Source organism: Bufo bufo, chromosome 4 (assembly GCF_905171765.1).
Source record: "Bufo bufo chromosome 4, aBufBuf1.1, whole genome shotgun sequence".
NCBI classification, from domain to species: Eukaryota; Metazoa; Chordata; class Amphibia; order Anura; family Bufonidae; genus Bufo; species Bufo bufo.
Genome location: NC_053392.1, coordinates 133,698,091 through 133,712,504, shown reverse-complemented (window position 1 = coordinate 133,712,504; position 14,414 = coordinate 133,698,091). Strand labels below are relative to the sequence as shown.

At 42.4% G+C, this 14,414-nt stretch overlaps 2 protein-coding genes across 2 annotated transcripts in view; one reads left to right on the top strand and one right to left on the bottom strand.

The window, feature by feature from the left end:
* The window catches only part of BOK (BCL2 family apoptosis regulator BOK), a 33,636-nt gene extending 23,260 nt beyond the window's left edge, over nt 1-10,376 (bottom strand). The window contains exon 1 of the mRNA XM_040427938.1: nt 10,167-10,376. The gene's annotated coding sequence lies outside the window, so the exon portion shown is untranslated. The remainder of the gene's footprint in view (nt 1-10,166) is intronic.
* The window catches only part of STK25 (serine/threonine kinase 25), a 108,866-nt gene continuing 101,376 nt past the window's right edge, over nt 6,925-14,414 (top strand). The window contains exon 1 of the mRNA XM_040427935.1: nt 6,925-7,001. The gene's annotated coding sequence lies outside the window, so the exon portion shown is untranslated. The remainder of the gene's footprint in view (nt 7,002-14,414) is intronic.

Here is a 14,414-nt window from a genome sequence, read left to right as displayed (position 1 = left end):
TTCAAACAGCATAAGAGACTGCTGCATGACTTGAGGCTCAGACAGGTTCCCCGATATGCACGGGGTGATGTGACAGACTGATGGGCATGGGTTTAAGCTGCCACCTGTGTGCTTTCTGCAGAAGACTGGGTGGGAGATAATGTGAACGTGCTGGATCCACTGTCGGCCACCCAATTGACTAGCGCCTGTACTTGCTCAGGCCTTACCATCCTTAGAACGGCAGTAGGCCCGACCAAATATTGCTGTAGATTCTGGCGGCTACTGGAACCTGAGGTAGTAGGTTCAGCAGGACGTGTAGCTGTGGCAGAACGGCCACGTCCTCTCCCTGCACCAGAGGCTCCACCAACACCACGACCACGACCATGACCACTTCCCTTATTAGATGTTTGCCTCATAGTTAGTGTTCACAAAGCAAAGTAAAAAGTGGTTAAGTATGTTAAAAATAATTAACCGCCAATATAAACCCTGATGTAGGGTACTGCACTCTATTATTTTTTTTTTAACTCTATATGACAGCGGTATTTGTGGCCTAAATGTGATACTCACTTATGCACGTCTTATCCCAGATGTGCAGTATATCAGAGGCTTTTTTCACCCCAGTAACCAAAAAGCCGTATTTCTGGCCTAAATGTGACAGTCACTTATGCACGTGTAATCACAGATGTGCAGTATATTAGAGGGTTTTTTCACCCGAGTATGCCAAAGCTGTATTTCTGGACTTGCAGATAGCCTGTGCTGGTGCACTATCGTTGCATAAAATGGCTGCCGATCATGTATTTATATTGACTAACTGAAGAAAAAAAAGTTTGTTTTCAGCAGTAGTTGGCTCAGGGCAGGCTTAAAAAAATTGTGCACTGCACCCACAAAACACTCTTTCTCTTTAGATCGCTGAGTACATAAACCAGTTCTTGATAAGATTGCTCCCTGATCTCTCCATCACAGCAGCTGCAGCCTCTCCCTACACTAATCCGAGCAGAGTGACGGGCGGCGCTACGTGACTCCAGCTTAAATATAGGCTGGGTCACATGCTGCAGTTGGCCAATCACAGCCTTTTGGGGCAAGTAGTATGACGCCTGTTGATTGGCTGCTGTGCAGCCTTTCAAAAAGCGCCAAGAAAGCGCCGAACACCGAACCTGAACCCAAACTTTTACGTAAATGTTCGGGTCCGGGTGCCGAAAAATCTAAAGTTCGGTACGAACCCGAACTTTACAGTTCGGGTTCGCTCAACTCTATCAGGGACATTTTAAGATTATCTGATAAATTTGTCAGGGTTGGACAAATGTTGGATTCACACGTACAATGTGGGGTACATTTGTGCAGTTTAGACACACATAGGGGTGTATACAAACGTGAGAATATAATTCATTCACTTTACTTTTCCTCCCTTTTGTGTCCAATACTGGCTTTGGCTAAAACAAAAAATACATGTAATGGCAAAATGTATAATGACAAACGCTGTAGCTGCTCAGACCAATGTAACATGGTGGTCAGTGACCTGTATCTGCATATTGGGGACCTTCTGGTGACTTTGAGTAGAGTGTGCTATCATGTTCGCAAATGCAATGGGATAACTGGACAGGGTCCTGGCAACTTCTTATCCTTATCGCCATGAACTATGTGTCATTTCCAGCCACTATCACTAAGCTTGTATCCTTTTAACCCTTAGACAGCCTGTCTTCTTGTTTGCTCTGCTGAGTACTATGACCTCCACCCCCAACTATGATCATATTTTAGCTACATTCAAAGTTGTTCACTGACGCTCAGTACTTGAGGCCACAGCTAACAAGTGGAACATGATTCTGTTAAAGTTATTTTTGGATTGTCCATGTTCTGGGAAAGTTAAGTGTTTATGTAAAACTGTCAGCACCGCTTCAGGATCTTTCTGCTTCGTCTATGGCTCTCTTAAAGAGGACCTGTCAGCTCTCTTGACATGTCTGTTCAGTAACTAATAGCATTCCCCATATGATAACAATTCTGGGGCATCTATTCTTATGATTCTATGTTGTTCCCTTCATCTATTATTCTTACTAGAAGTTATGAATGAATTTCCAGCAGTTTGAAATGAAGGTCCAGATGGGTGTTACAAGCTAGGGGTGTGTCCCTGTACAGTCTGACACTATCCAGTGAGTGCTGCCAGTGTCAGACTGTGCAGGCACACCTCCTTCCCCCACTACTGGTAACCAGTTGGACCTTTATTGCAGACTACTGGCAATTTATTCATTCAGTAGGGATAATAGAAGAATGGCACCACATAGAGTCATAAGAATACCGTAGATGTTCCAACATTGATATTATATGGGGAATGAAAGTAGTTACTAAAAGAGATGTCAGAAGAAGTTACACGTCCTCTTTAAATAAGTGCACTACGTTCTTGCTGAAAAAAGTTATATCATTCCTACTACTTATGGCGATGAAAGAGCCATCTACATTCTACATCTACATTATGGTCATCTACATTCATTTTACACATTGGGAGCACACTCTTGTGGACTAAAAATGCCCACCCATTCTGGTGCAGGCCCTAGATCAGGGATGCTCAACCTGCGGCCCTCCAGCTGTTGTAAAACTACAACTCCCACCATGCCCTGCTTTAGGCTGATAGCTGAAAGCTGTTCGGGCATGCTGGGAGTTGTAGTTTTGCAACAGCTGGAGGGCCGCAGGTTGAGCATGCCTGCCCTAGATCATCTACTAGCTACAAACCACTCTGCAACCCATGTCACCAGAACCAGCTGTTCCTTTATTCTGCTCCATACCCACATGTAGATATTTGGCACCAGCTGTCTTTTGGAGCATGTCAGACCAGCTGGTAGCACTAGAGCTGTAGAGGATCTAGTGACAGAGAAAAAAGGGTCTTACAATGGGGAGCATGGGTCAACAACTACCCAAGTGTCCTATAGCAGTGATGTGACGGACGTCTATTACATGTACTTCACTAGCTATAAACAGTTTATTATGATCATTGCTGGCCATGATGAAATGACAAACAAGCAGCACCGGCACATGCAACATTAAGTTCAATCTGCTACCATATGGCTAATGCTGGCGTTGCATGGTTGCCATGTTCTCATAGCCAGCAGACTTCAGCTGTGACTGGTATAGCTTTATAGGTTTGACCAAAGTCTACTTTTTCCCCAAATTTAAACTTTCAAGTTCAATTAGTTTGGACAGATTGCCTGCTTACAGTCCTGCGGTGTGTCTGTACTGTAGAAACAAGCAGGCAGTTTGTCCAAATGACAGGCACACTCCACCTAAGGGGGCAGAGCAAATGGGAGGGGAGGCCACATGATCAGCAGACAGGATATCTCGCTGCATCTGCACACACCACACTGTTCTGGTCATAAAACCATCAGACAGAAGGGGGGAGTCGCATAGTATAATGCTGCCAAATATATTTCTCTATCTTTTCAGACAAGACAAGACAACCCCTTTAAAGAGTACACGAGTTTTCAAAAAAACTAATGTCTTTTTCAGCCTAATTATTCCCCTCTTCAGCTGCACAGCTAGATGCATTTCTCTCAGAAGCAGGGGGTGTCTCACTTTTGTGGATTCTGCCAGTACTGTACTGCTGTGACATCCTTTCCCTTACTTCCCACTATGTTTGTTTTCAGCTCCTGAGCTCACAGAACAGATAAGGTAGGAGAGATCACACTTACTAAGTCAGGAGGCTCCTGTGATGTTCAGAGGCAGTGTAGAAGCAGCTCTTTTATCAGGCTCAGGATCTCAGCTAGCACTGACACTTCTTCCCCCACTTCCTCTCTGCCGTCTACTGAGTCTTTGTTACTAGGGACAGATCTTACCTGACAACAGCAAGTTAGGTGGAAGTGAGACCCCTAGTGGCCATGACTTTACAGCATTTTTTTTTCAGGTGGATGAATTTTTTTTTTAAATGAAGTGATTTAGAAATTTGTTATGTACACCATTTTCTATTAATTAAAATTATATTGTATGAAATAACAGTGACTCTTTAAGTTTTATTTATGTAAAATTGGAGAAAATCTTTTAAGTGTCACTGGGAACCATGCACAAAACTCGAGTTTCACTAAGGCAAAGTTTAATGCCCCATCTGTAAGGCCCCAATACACATTAGTGTATTGTCGGCTAAACCCACTGACAATGGCAGGTTCTGCCAACAGTCTAATGTGTATGGGAAGCTCCTGATTATTTTCACCCTATTATTTTGTTCTCCCAGAAGACAAGCCACTGTCAGAGGTGTCTGGCAGCAGCTTTCTCCCCTCTGCCTATTAAATACACATTCATGTTCGACCGAGCTGAACTTGTCTGTATGTGAGGAAGTCGAATGTGTATTGCCGAATGCATAGAAATCCTTGCATTGCTTTCTTTTATTGTAAGGAGCTGTTTAATTTGCAGGTGTTTTATAAAAAATACCATGAAGCAACTAACTGCATTTCCATGTTATTATCCAGATCCGTTATCTTTGTTTTGCAGCATTTTCCTGTATCTACTTTGAGGTCTTCCTCACTTGCCTTTTGTCCCGGTTGATAAGGCCATAAAGGTCTGCAGGGAGGGCACCCTCACAAATGTACTGATTAGCCTGAAGCAGGCCTTCACTTTTATTGGCCTTCACTTCCTCTGATATTTCATATAATTAACCCTAAAGGTCAAATAAAGCAATGTGAATGTCTGTCTTATAGAAAATTACTTTTTAACATTCCTGTAAACATTTCATCTATATTTTATAACAAAAATGGTATATCTTTCCACAGATGACAAATCTTTCTGGATAAATGCTTCTTCTGCTGCAGGTGAAATGTTGACAATGTAACTTTAGATTTTTTTTGGCAGATCCCACTGATTTCTACAAGCCTTGTCAGATCCTCAGCACAAGGTGGTGGTGGGAATGAGGAATGGGCAGGATGCTGCATGTGTTAAAGTGCATTTCCAGTGATCAGAACCCCCAGTCTTCCTAGTTTTTTCATGTTCTGCTATGAAGGCTGCACATTCATTGCACACCACATTAACTTCTGTGACAAGAGGAGTCAAGGTCTCCTGCATTTAGTCTTATCCCTAGATTACTGAACTACATTCACCAGAATGACTAGCTGTGATTTAGTTAACTAAGGAGCTCTCAATGTCCTACATATATATTATTGATAGATAGGTGGTTAACCTGTGGCTCTCTAAGTGCTATCATGACATGAATGTCTACAGCTGTGACATTCTGAAATTGCTAGTTGTTCAACTCAAGAGTCACAGGTCAAAAGACCAATAAGGTAAATTTTAGAAAGCAAACAAAATCAGGAAGATTTTGCCTCTATAGCGATTAGCCAAGACTACATATAACCTCTTGAGCTTTGTAGCTACAATGTATCGGGGTGTCCCAATTTCCCCCGTCGGCAAATGCCAGGGCAAATAATGATCAGGAATGTTGGACTTCAACGTACTTGATCCATTTTTATCTGGCAGCAGCTTATTTCCCTCTCCCCATTTAGAAGACATGTCACTTGTCCAGGAGGAATAGCTGAAGCCTGAACGTTCACCGTTCATCTAAGCCGTTCATTTCCAATTTTGTCTGGCATAAGACAGCAGGCAGGACTTAACAAAACTTAACAACCATCGCGACATAATTTGATCCAACAGAATAAAATAAATGATGTGGCTTTACAGAATGTAATATATTACGGTACATATGATCGAATCTGATCATCAGGTTATATTTCTTGAATACTTCGCTCTATGTCTCTATAGATTGTACTAAGCATATCCAAACCTGTCTGAACCACCATCAATGTGCTGAATAATCTACAATATGAATGTAGCATGTGCAGGTATTAGGCTGGATTTTCATGTTCAGTTTTTTTTTTAATGCAGTTTTAGATGTCAAAGCCAGGAATGCATTCAAAAAAAAGGAGAATACTCAGTCTTTCCTATTCTCCTGTCTTCAGTGTACACCTGGCTTTGGCTTCAACAATTGCATCAAGAAACCTGACTGTGGAAGCCGAGCCTTAGGGTAGAGCCACATATTGTTTTTTGGACGAGGTTTTGAGGCTGATCTGCCTGCTGTATTTTTTGGCACAGTCAGAAATGAATAGGAAATATAAAGGAAGGATGTATACTTCTCTGTCCTGGCGAATCCATTTCTGGCATTGTCTGAAAATCCTACAGGAAGATTTGCATCAAAACTTCATCCAAAAAACTCTGTGTGGCCGTACCCTTAGGCTACATGTTCAGGCTTTGGTCAGGTTTTCTCTATCAGTTTTGGAAACCAAAACCAGGAATGGATCATAAATGGATTATTAAGTAAGAGAAAGTATGACAGGAAGATTCTACTTATCCTGTTTTGTTAGTCCTCTCCTGGTTTTAGCTTCAAAACTGCATCCTAAAACCTGAAAGTGTTCTTGCAGCCTTAAAGGGGTTGACAAGCTTTATAACCCCCATTTAAATTTGTCTAGTACTGTACTGTCCCTAAAGAAAAAAATGCACTGACCTGCTTCCTGCTGCTTCGTTCCAATGCAGAGTGCCCAAACCATGCTCCTTCTGATCTAATGCCTGTAAACTTCCAGGTGGGGTCACGTGCGCAGCACGGTGGCTCAGTGGTTAACACTGGTGTCTTGCAGGGTTGGGTCCAAGGTTTGAACCCAACCAGGGACAACTGCATAAAGTTTGTATGTTTTCCCCGTGTTTGCTTGGGTTTATGCTGGGTACTCCAGTTTCCTCCCACACTCCAAAAATATACAAATAGGGGTCAAGCACCTTTATGGCAGACACCAACTTCCCAGGGAGTTGCCTGAGCCACACAACTATCCCTGTGCTTTGTTTGTCATTTGTCATGTGTGTTATTGTAGCCAATCACTGGCTTCAGCGGTGACGTCTCCCCAAGTGGCATGTCACTGCTGGGTCACAAGCCTCTTGGGGACACATAACCGCTCAGGCCAGTGATTGTCCAGAGCAGTGCACGTGACCACATCCAGAAGTCTACAGGCTGGGGACCAGAAAGAGCACAGGGCAGGCCCTCAGTGCTGGAATGTAATGGTGGGGAGCAAGTGAGTATATTTTCTTTTTTTGTTTAGGTACAGCCAAGTACTGGGCAAGTTTACAAGGAGCTATACAGCTGGACAACCCCTTTAAGAGTTGGAGCTATTATACACTTAGTAATTAGTGACTGTACAATAATAGCATGTTACACCTGTCAGGGAAGAGGCTCCAGCTGTGTTCTGGATCTCCACCACTTCTGATCTGTTTTACACATGGCCATTCTTGGCTGGATGTAACTAGATGGCATTTATCAGTAGGCGGTTACTCTTTTGCCAGCAGATGAGTAATAAATAAGCTTTTCTGGGTACTTGGTAATTGTGAATGTTTTTTAACCGTTCAAATTCATGCAGTAAAGGAGATGACCCTTGGGTTGGAATATGTATGACTGGCAAAGACGTAAAAAGATATAAGTCATATGCACGGAACAGATACCTATTATTTATTAATTTATTTAATGCACTTATATATTCCACGGCGCTTTACAGACATTAGCAACCACTTGTCCCCAATGGGGCTCACAATCTAAGGTCCCTCTCAGTATGTCTTTTGGAGTGTGGGAGGAAACCCACGGGGAGAACATACAAACTCCATGCAGATGTTGTCCTTGGTCAGATTCGAACCTAGGACCCCAGCGTTGCAAGGCACCAGTGCCAACCACTGAGCCACCGTGCTGCCCAACAACAGAAATTATAGATTTAGCATAATCATTGTAATCAATGAAGTTTTAAATTATAATATGGCCACCAATGAAAGCACTGAAAAGTAATCTAAGGATTTTGCTGAAAGTGGTAAAGCCTATGATCCTTATACTAACGTGCAGGGGTAGCTCTTGAAGGAGCAGCAGAAAACAAACACAGAACATAACTAGAACGGGCTTGGCTTCACTACAATACAAGAGACAATAAAACTTTACAGTAGTAAACGTCTATTGGTCTATTGCTTGTTGGCTGTAGTGATGGTTACATTATTTCAAAATAGGTTCATATCTATCTATCTATCTATCTATCTATCTATCTATCTATCTCTCATATCTATCTATCTATCTATCAAAATCCTGGCCAGTGCTTTACAGAAGCCTACTGTATATATTTATGGTCAGGGCTGGTTTTACGGGGTGACAACAAACCGGGCAATTACTCCTGGGGACAAGAAACCCAGAAATAAAACTACCCAGTAAAACTAAGGCTACTTTCGCACTGGTGGTATCCTTTTCCAGCAGACTGTTCCGGCGGGGGAACAGCCTGCCGGATCCGTGCTACCGCAAATCCACTGTGCTGGCGGAAGTCCGCTCCGGCCCCTATTCACTATAATGGCAAACATGCCGAGAGGCGGCTGGAATAAAACTACAGCACGCTGTGGTTTTTGTCTGGCCGCCTCTTGGCATGTTTGCTGTGCTGCAGCCGGACCACCGGCCGGCCCCCATTATAGTGAATGGGGCCGGTGCGGACTTCCGCATTACGGGGGACTTGCGGTAGCACGGATCCGGCAGGCTGTTCCCCCGCCGGAACAGCCTGCCAGAAAAGGCTACCGCCAGTGTTGAATTGGCCTAAGGTGCTACCTATTTGGTAATATATGGTGGTATTATTTAGAAACAAAATAGTCTATTATGTGGAAACTATATGGCAATATTATATGGCTATTATTTGTATGCTGCATATGCACTATGACGTGAAATGATGTAGGTTGTATATTGCAGTACTATATGTGGCAATAAGGTGGCATTACTTGGATGAAATTACAAGTAGTGTCTAAAAATGGCAAGTTGGGGGGGGGGGGCTAATTTGCTTGTTGCCCAGGCCATATTATCTATAAAACTGCCCTTTCTCTTGCTACTGATGCGCTACAGTGTGGATTACACTAATATCTAAAGAGAAATATTCTGATGATATTGGGGAATTGTTCGTTTTTTGCTTTTTTATATTCATTTCTAAGGAATGTAGGAACAAGATGTATAATATGGTAAGAAAATGGGTGCGGATGTGCAACTGCATTCCATAATTATGTAAACTGAGCCGCAGTCTCTGGTATGACATTATTCTAGCTGACATCAGGCAATCATCAGAATTAATTTGTGCTTTAATCAATGCTTGGTATGCATTTATTACATGATCATAGGGCACAGTATCAAACTTTATAGGCAAGTTTTCATGCAATGTTACATCATATTAAAATATGCGGATTATAATGGACAGAATAAGCAGAATGTGTCGCGCTTGCAAAAACGAAACCAGATTAGGCAGGGATATAGTGAAAGAATTTTTGGACAGGTCTTGCCTGTGTTTAGTCGCTAGAATGATACTTTGTAGTGTCTGTTGTAACATAAAGATCACTTACAGTCAAGCCCAGAAGACGGGACACAGCACCTGTCACTACTGATACCCTCAGTCCTTGGCAGTTACCTACAGTCTGCACTCTGCACAGTTGTATTATTTGGGCACTATATGGGGGGGGGGGGGGTCATCCATTCAAGATGCTGCACAGGGCTCTGTTTCTGTTTCCAGTACATGTAGTCTATTGTACTAGGTAGTGCTTTTGATTAGTATTCAGTAGCAGTCACTGGCTTTTTGATGGTACGAACACTAAGGTAGATTTTTTTAGACCTTTTATAGCACCACACATAATCTGCTATCCTTTGTCAAGCTGAGTATATATGGTGCTTTTTTCCCCCAAAATTGTTTATAGAACTGAATATATATATTTTTTTACATGTGATATCACTTGCATTCTTAATAAGAAACTATTCCAAGGATTTTTCATGAATGCATGGCTTTGGTGCATTTGCTAGCTGGTGCCTTTCTCAGTCACATCCCTCGTAGATGTTGTTTTGCTACAAGCATTGCACATAGTACAATCCTATCATCCAACCAATCAAATCAATTACTTGTCGGATAGTTTTTTTTGAAGCATACACGGGTGCTTCTGGCGTAGTTCATCTCAGCATATTATTTGATTATGATGACATTGGACATAGTTTCCAGTGATATTGCTCCGATTGTATACCTAGCACCTGAGCAAGTCATTCAACTAATATTTCTAAATTAGTTGGATGTAATACTGTATTGAAGACTTTCAGATTTAGAAGGTGCAAACAAAAATTAACGTATTCACCATTGCTTACTTATGCAGCATGAAGACAAGTAATGAATAGGGGGTACATAGTCACTACTACTCACCCCTGAGCTGGCGCAGAAGTCACTGATGTCTATGCATCTCTCCAGGTACCAATGACTGGAGCTTGGATGGGCTGTCTCATGGTCTTGTGTCTCTCTCCTGTGTCTGTCTCTCTGGGGTGTTCCTCCTACTGTTAGCTCTCACTGAGCTTCTCCTCCTTGACTACTAGCTCCTGCGGCAGACCTTGTTCTCTAGGACTCACTGTGCATTTGGTCTGGCAGAAGCCAGTATAACCAGAAGCTTTGAGACAGAAGGAGGGGGTGGGAGGAAGGAGGGAGTGAACAGGCTTTATCCTTGTAAGGAAAATAGCAGGAATGCAATGGAGGAGGGAAAAACATGCTGCGTAAAGGTGCAATTGATGCCAATGACAGCCATATGTCCCAACTGGTGCAATTTTATTTTGTATTTACTCGTTGGATTTTAATCATGGCAATTTATAATCAGTATAATCGGTTGTCCTCCCTTTGTTTGTAGCTAATTGACAGATCAGATATGGATAAATATACAGTAGTTTATATGCTAAAACAAAAACAAAACCACATGATGCATAATATGTGATTGCTGTGAATGGCAGCTCAGAGGGTCTCTAGAGGTCTTTTGTTGTACCAGGTTATGGTATTCAGAGCAGAGTAGTTACACAGTGCTGGTATATATCAGGTGCTTCGAACAGGCACCTAGATGCAATACATATTAGGGATGAGATAGAGGTGACCACCTAGGGCAAAAAATGCATATGACAATGCTGTGGCAGTACTACAAGTCAACAGTCTTCTACCTGGGACTCTCCAGTTGGTGCAAAACTGGAACCTCTTGTAGTTGCCAGGGCATGCTAGTTTGCAACAGCTGGAGATCCATAGGTTGGACCTTCACTGCCATAGTATAATAATAATCTTTATTTATATAGAGCAAACATATTCCGCAGCGCTTTACAGTTCAGGGGTTCATATACAAACAGTCATAAATAACATAGCAACAGACAAGTCAATAATTACAAGAGGAATGAGGACCCTGCTCGCAAGATCTTACAATCTATGAGGAGATAGGGGTGACCCAAAAGGTAGAAGTGCTTGTTTTTTACAATGGTCTAGCCATCTTGGGAGAATAGGGGAGCAGATATAAAGCTGCATGCGCCGGTCAGAAGCCAATATATGAAGTGCTTCTGGGTGCGGTGGAGGAGTTTGAAGGAGGATCAGGTTCAGGGAATACTAAATGGGTTATGTGGAGAGGAGTTAGATCAGGGGATGTGATAGGACACCCTAAAAAGATGTGTTTTTAGGGAGCGCCTAAAACTGTGTATGTTCTGATTTAGCCTGATTTGTTGGGGCAGGGCATTCCAGAGAACCGGTGCAGCTCGGGAGAAATCTTGGAGCCGGGAGAGAGAGGTTCGGATTATGGTGGATGTCAGTCATAAGTCATTGGCTGAACGGAAAGCACGGGTAGGGTGGTAGCCAGAAATGAGGGAAGAGATGTAGGGTGGGTGCGGCACTGTGGAGGGCTTTGTGGGTGAAGACAAGCAGTTTAAAATGGATTCTATAGTGTACGGGTAGCCAGTGCAATGACTGGCACAGGACGGAGGCATCAGAGTAGCGGTTGGACAGATAGGTGACCCTGGCTGCTGCATTTAGGATAGATTGAAGAGGGGAGAGTTTGGTGAGGGGGAGGCCAATTAATAGTGAGTTGCAGTAATCGAGGTGGGAATGGATCAGGGTAACAATGATCGTTTTTGTTGTTTCCATAGTGAGAAAGGGGCGGATTCTAGAGATGTTTGTACCTCTGCACGTCTCCAGTTTCACACAGAGACATATGGAGGTGTTTTCTGTAGGTATCACACAGAAAAATGTTGGTATGTTCCTTCTGACTGTATATAATGAGGTATTCTAACCTAATAGCACTGCAAATCACCTTATCGTTCTTAAAGAAAACCGTCACCACAACATGCAATGCAAAATCTGCAGGCAGCATGTTATAGAGAAGGAGAAGCTGAGAAGACTGATATATACCATAGTTTAGTAGGAAGTGATTCAGTAAAAGTTGCAATTTATACATTTAAGTCTCTACTCCTTCTGAGTTCAGTTGTACATGGGGCTATCTTATCAGCGACTGACAGCTATCTATGTATACACACTTACACAGAGAATGCTATCAATCACTGATAACACCTCCCCCATGTACAGCTATCAGTGACTGACAGCTATCTCTGTATACACACTTACACAGAGAATGCTATCAATCACTGATAACACCTCCCTGTGTACAACTGTCAGTGACTGACAGCTATCTCTGTACACACACTTACACAGAGAATGCTATCAATAATTGATAACACCTCCCCCGTGTACAGCTATCAGTGACTACCAGCTATCTCTGTATACACACTTACGCAGAGAATACTATCTATCACTGATAACACCTCCTTGTGTACAGCTATCAGTGACTACCAGCTATCTCTGTATACACACTTACACAGAGAATGCTATTAATCACCGATTACACCTTCCCTGTGTACAACTATCAGTGACTGACAGCTATCTATGTATACACACTTACACAGAGAATGCTATCAATCACTGATAATACTATAATAATTTTCTCAGCATTGTCATGATGGTCTAGCTCAAGGGTTGTCCATTTTAGGCATGCAAATTTATTTGCTGCGCTAGGAGCATTTACATTAAGTGTTTCAGTTATCTAGGTACACACATTCAATTTTGATTATTTATTGTTGACCATTTTTGGAGCATTTACACTGGAAGTTATCGTTATAGGCGTTGGGAAACAGACAAAATCACAATAATAATTGGTGCACCTTGTCCCAGCCGTGTGCCAAGGAGCAGGAGATTCAGGGAAATCATACAGACATTTCTGATGCCCATTCAATGCACTTAGTGCTTCACCTGTCAGTCATGGATACTTGAAAACATGAATAGCTGCATCGTCAGATGGAAGAAGCATTAATATACACCAGGTGTTAATGCTTAGTTTTGATACCTGCTATTCAAGATTTTCTAGTGAGATCATCATAAATCTTATCTCACATGTGTCTGCGCTGCTTCGTGTTTCTCTGTGACCAAACTAACACTGACTGCCATGTTCATGTCAAGGTTAAATCCATATGACCGTATTTATTTTGCAGTCCACTGAACGTGGATCCACAAGATATGCATACCGTCCATGTGAGGTCCGCATTTTTTTGCGGACCCATTGACTTCAAAGGCTTCGTCATCTTTGCAGTCAAGAATAGGACATGTTCTGTCTTTTGCAGAATAGATATACAGATGCAGACAGCACAAGGAAGACATGGGAAGGCGTTTTGTGGCCTAAAAGGGATCTCTGATAATGTGAAGCCATGGTCAGGGGCTGAGCAAGGCATGGAAATAAAACAAAAACCCACCTGTCGCAAGTATTCCATGTCCAGCGTTGAGCTCCAACCTCCGCTACGTCCGATCTCTGCTGGTCTAGAAGTGTGGCCTGTCTTCTACATTCACATCACTGCTGCTGGCCCAGGGTGACCTTCATCATGTGTCATTTCTATGAAGGTCACAATTGAGGATATTGATTGGTGAGCAGCGGTGACGTGCATGTAGAAGGCAGCAGAGACGGGAGCTTGGCCCTGGACCCAAAGTGCTCAAGACAGGTGAGTCTTTTATGGTGTGGCACAATGCTCAGCCCTCTGACCATGGATTCCTGGTCTTGGAGAACCCCTTTAAATAATTTGCTAATGGAGTGTAGTTAGTGTTAGCAAGTGCTATTTAGCAAGCCCTGTATGACTTGTATGTACAGTATGTGGCTTTAGTGGTTCTTGTGTTTGTGTAACATTTTATATTTCTAATCATTGCCCACAACTTAATGTAGCACATCAAAGTGCAATACAAAATATACAATATAACTAAACAAAGGATAAAGAAGGTGGTCAGAGATTATAATCTAATCGGAGAAAAACAAAACAAATGAAGCATGAGGGTGGGCAGTATGAAGGACAGGATGTCTGAACGTGTTTTGGTTGGAAAAAGAATTGCTAGCACATAAATGAGAGGAAGTTAAGATGAGGCTCGGGGAGATTTTCTGAGTACATTTTTATTGACCACTGTGATCCGGAGAAAATGGTGGAAAGTTTGATGAAAGGAAGAAGAAACCTGAAGTATAGTGCAGCTCCAGCACAGTTTACCCTTCTGGTTTCCATACTTTTCCAAATTACACTGTTAAGAAAAAAAAATCCTTTAAAGTTTGCAAGGTTAAAGGCAGTAATTTAT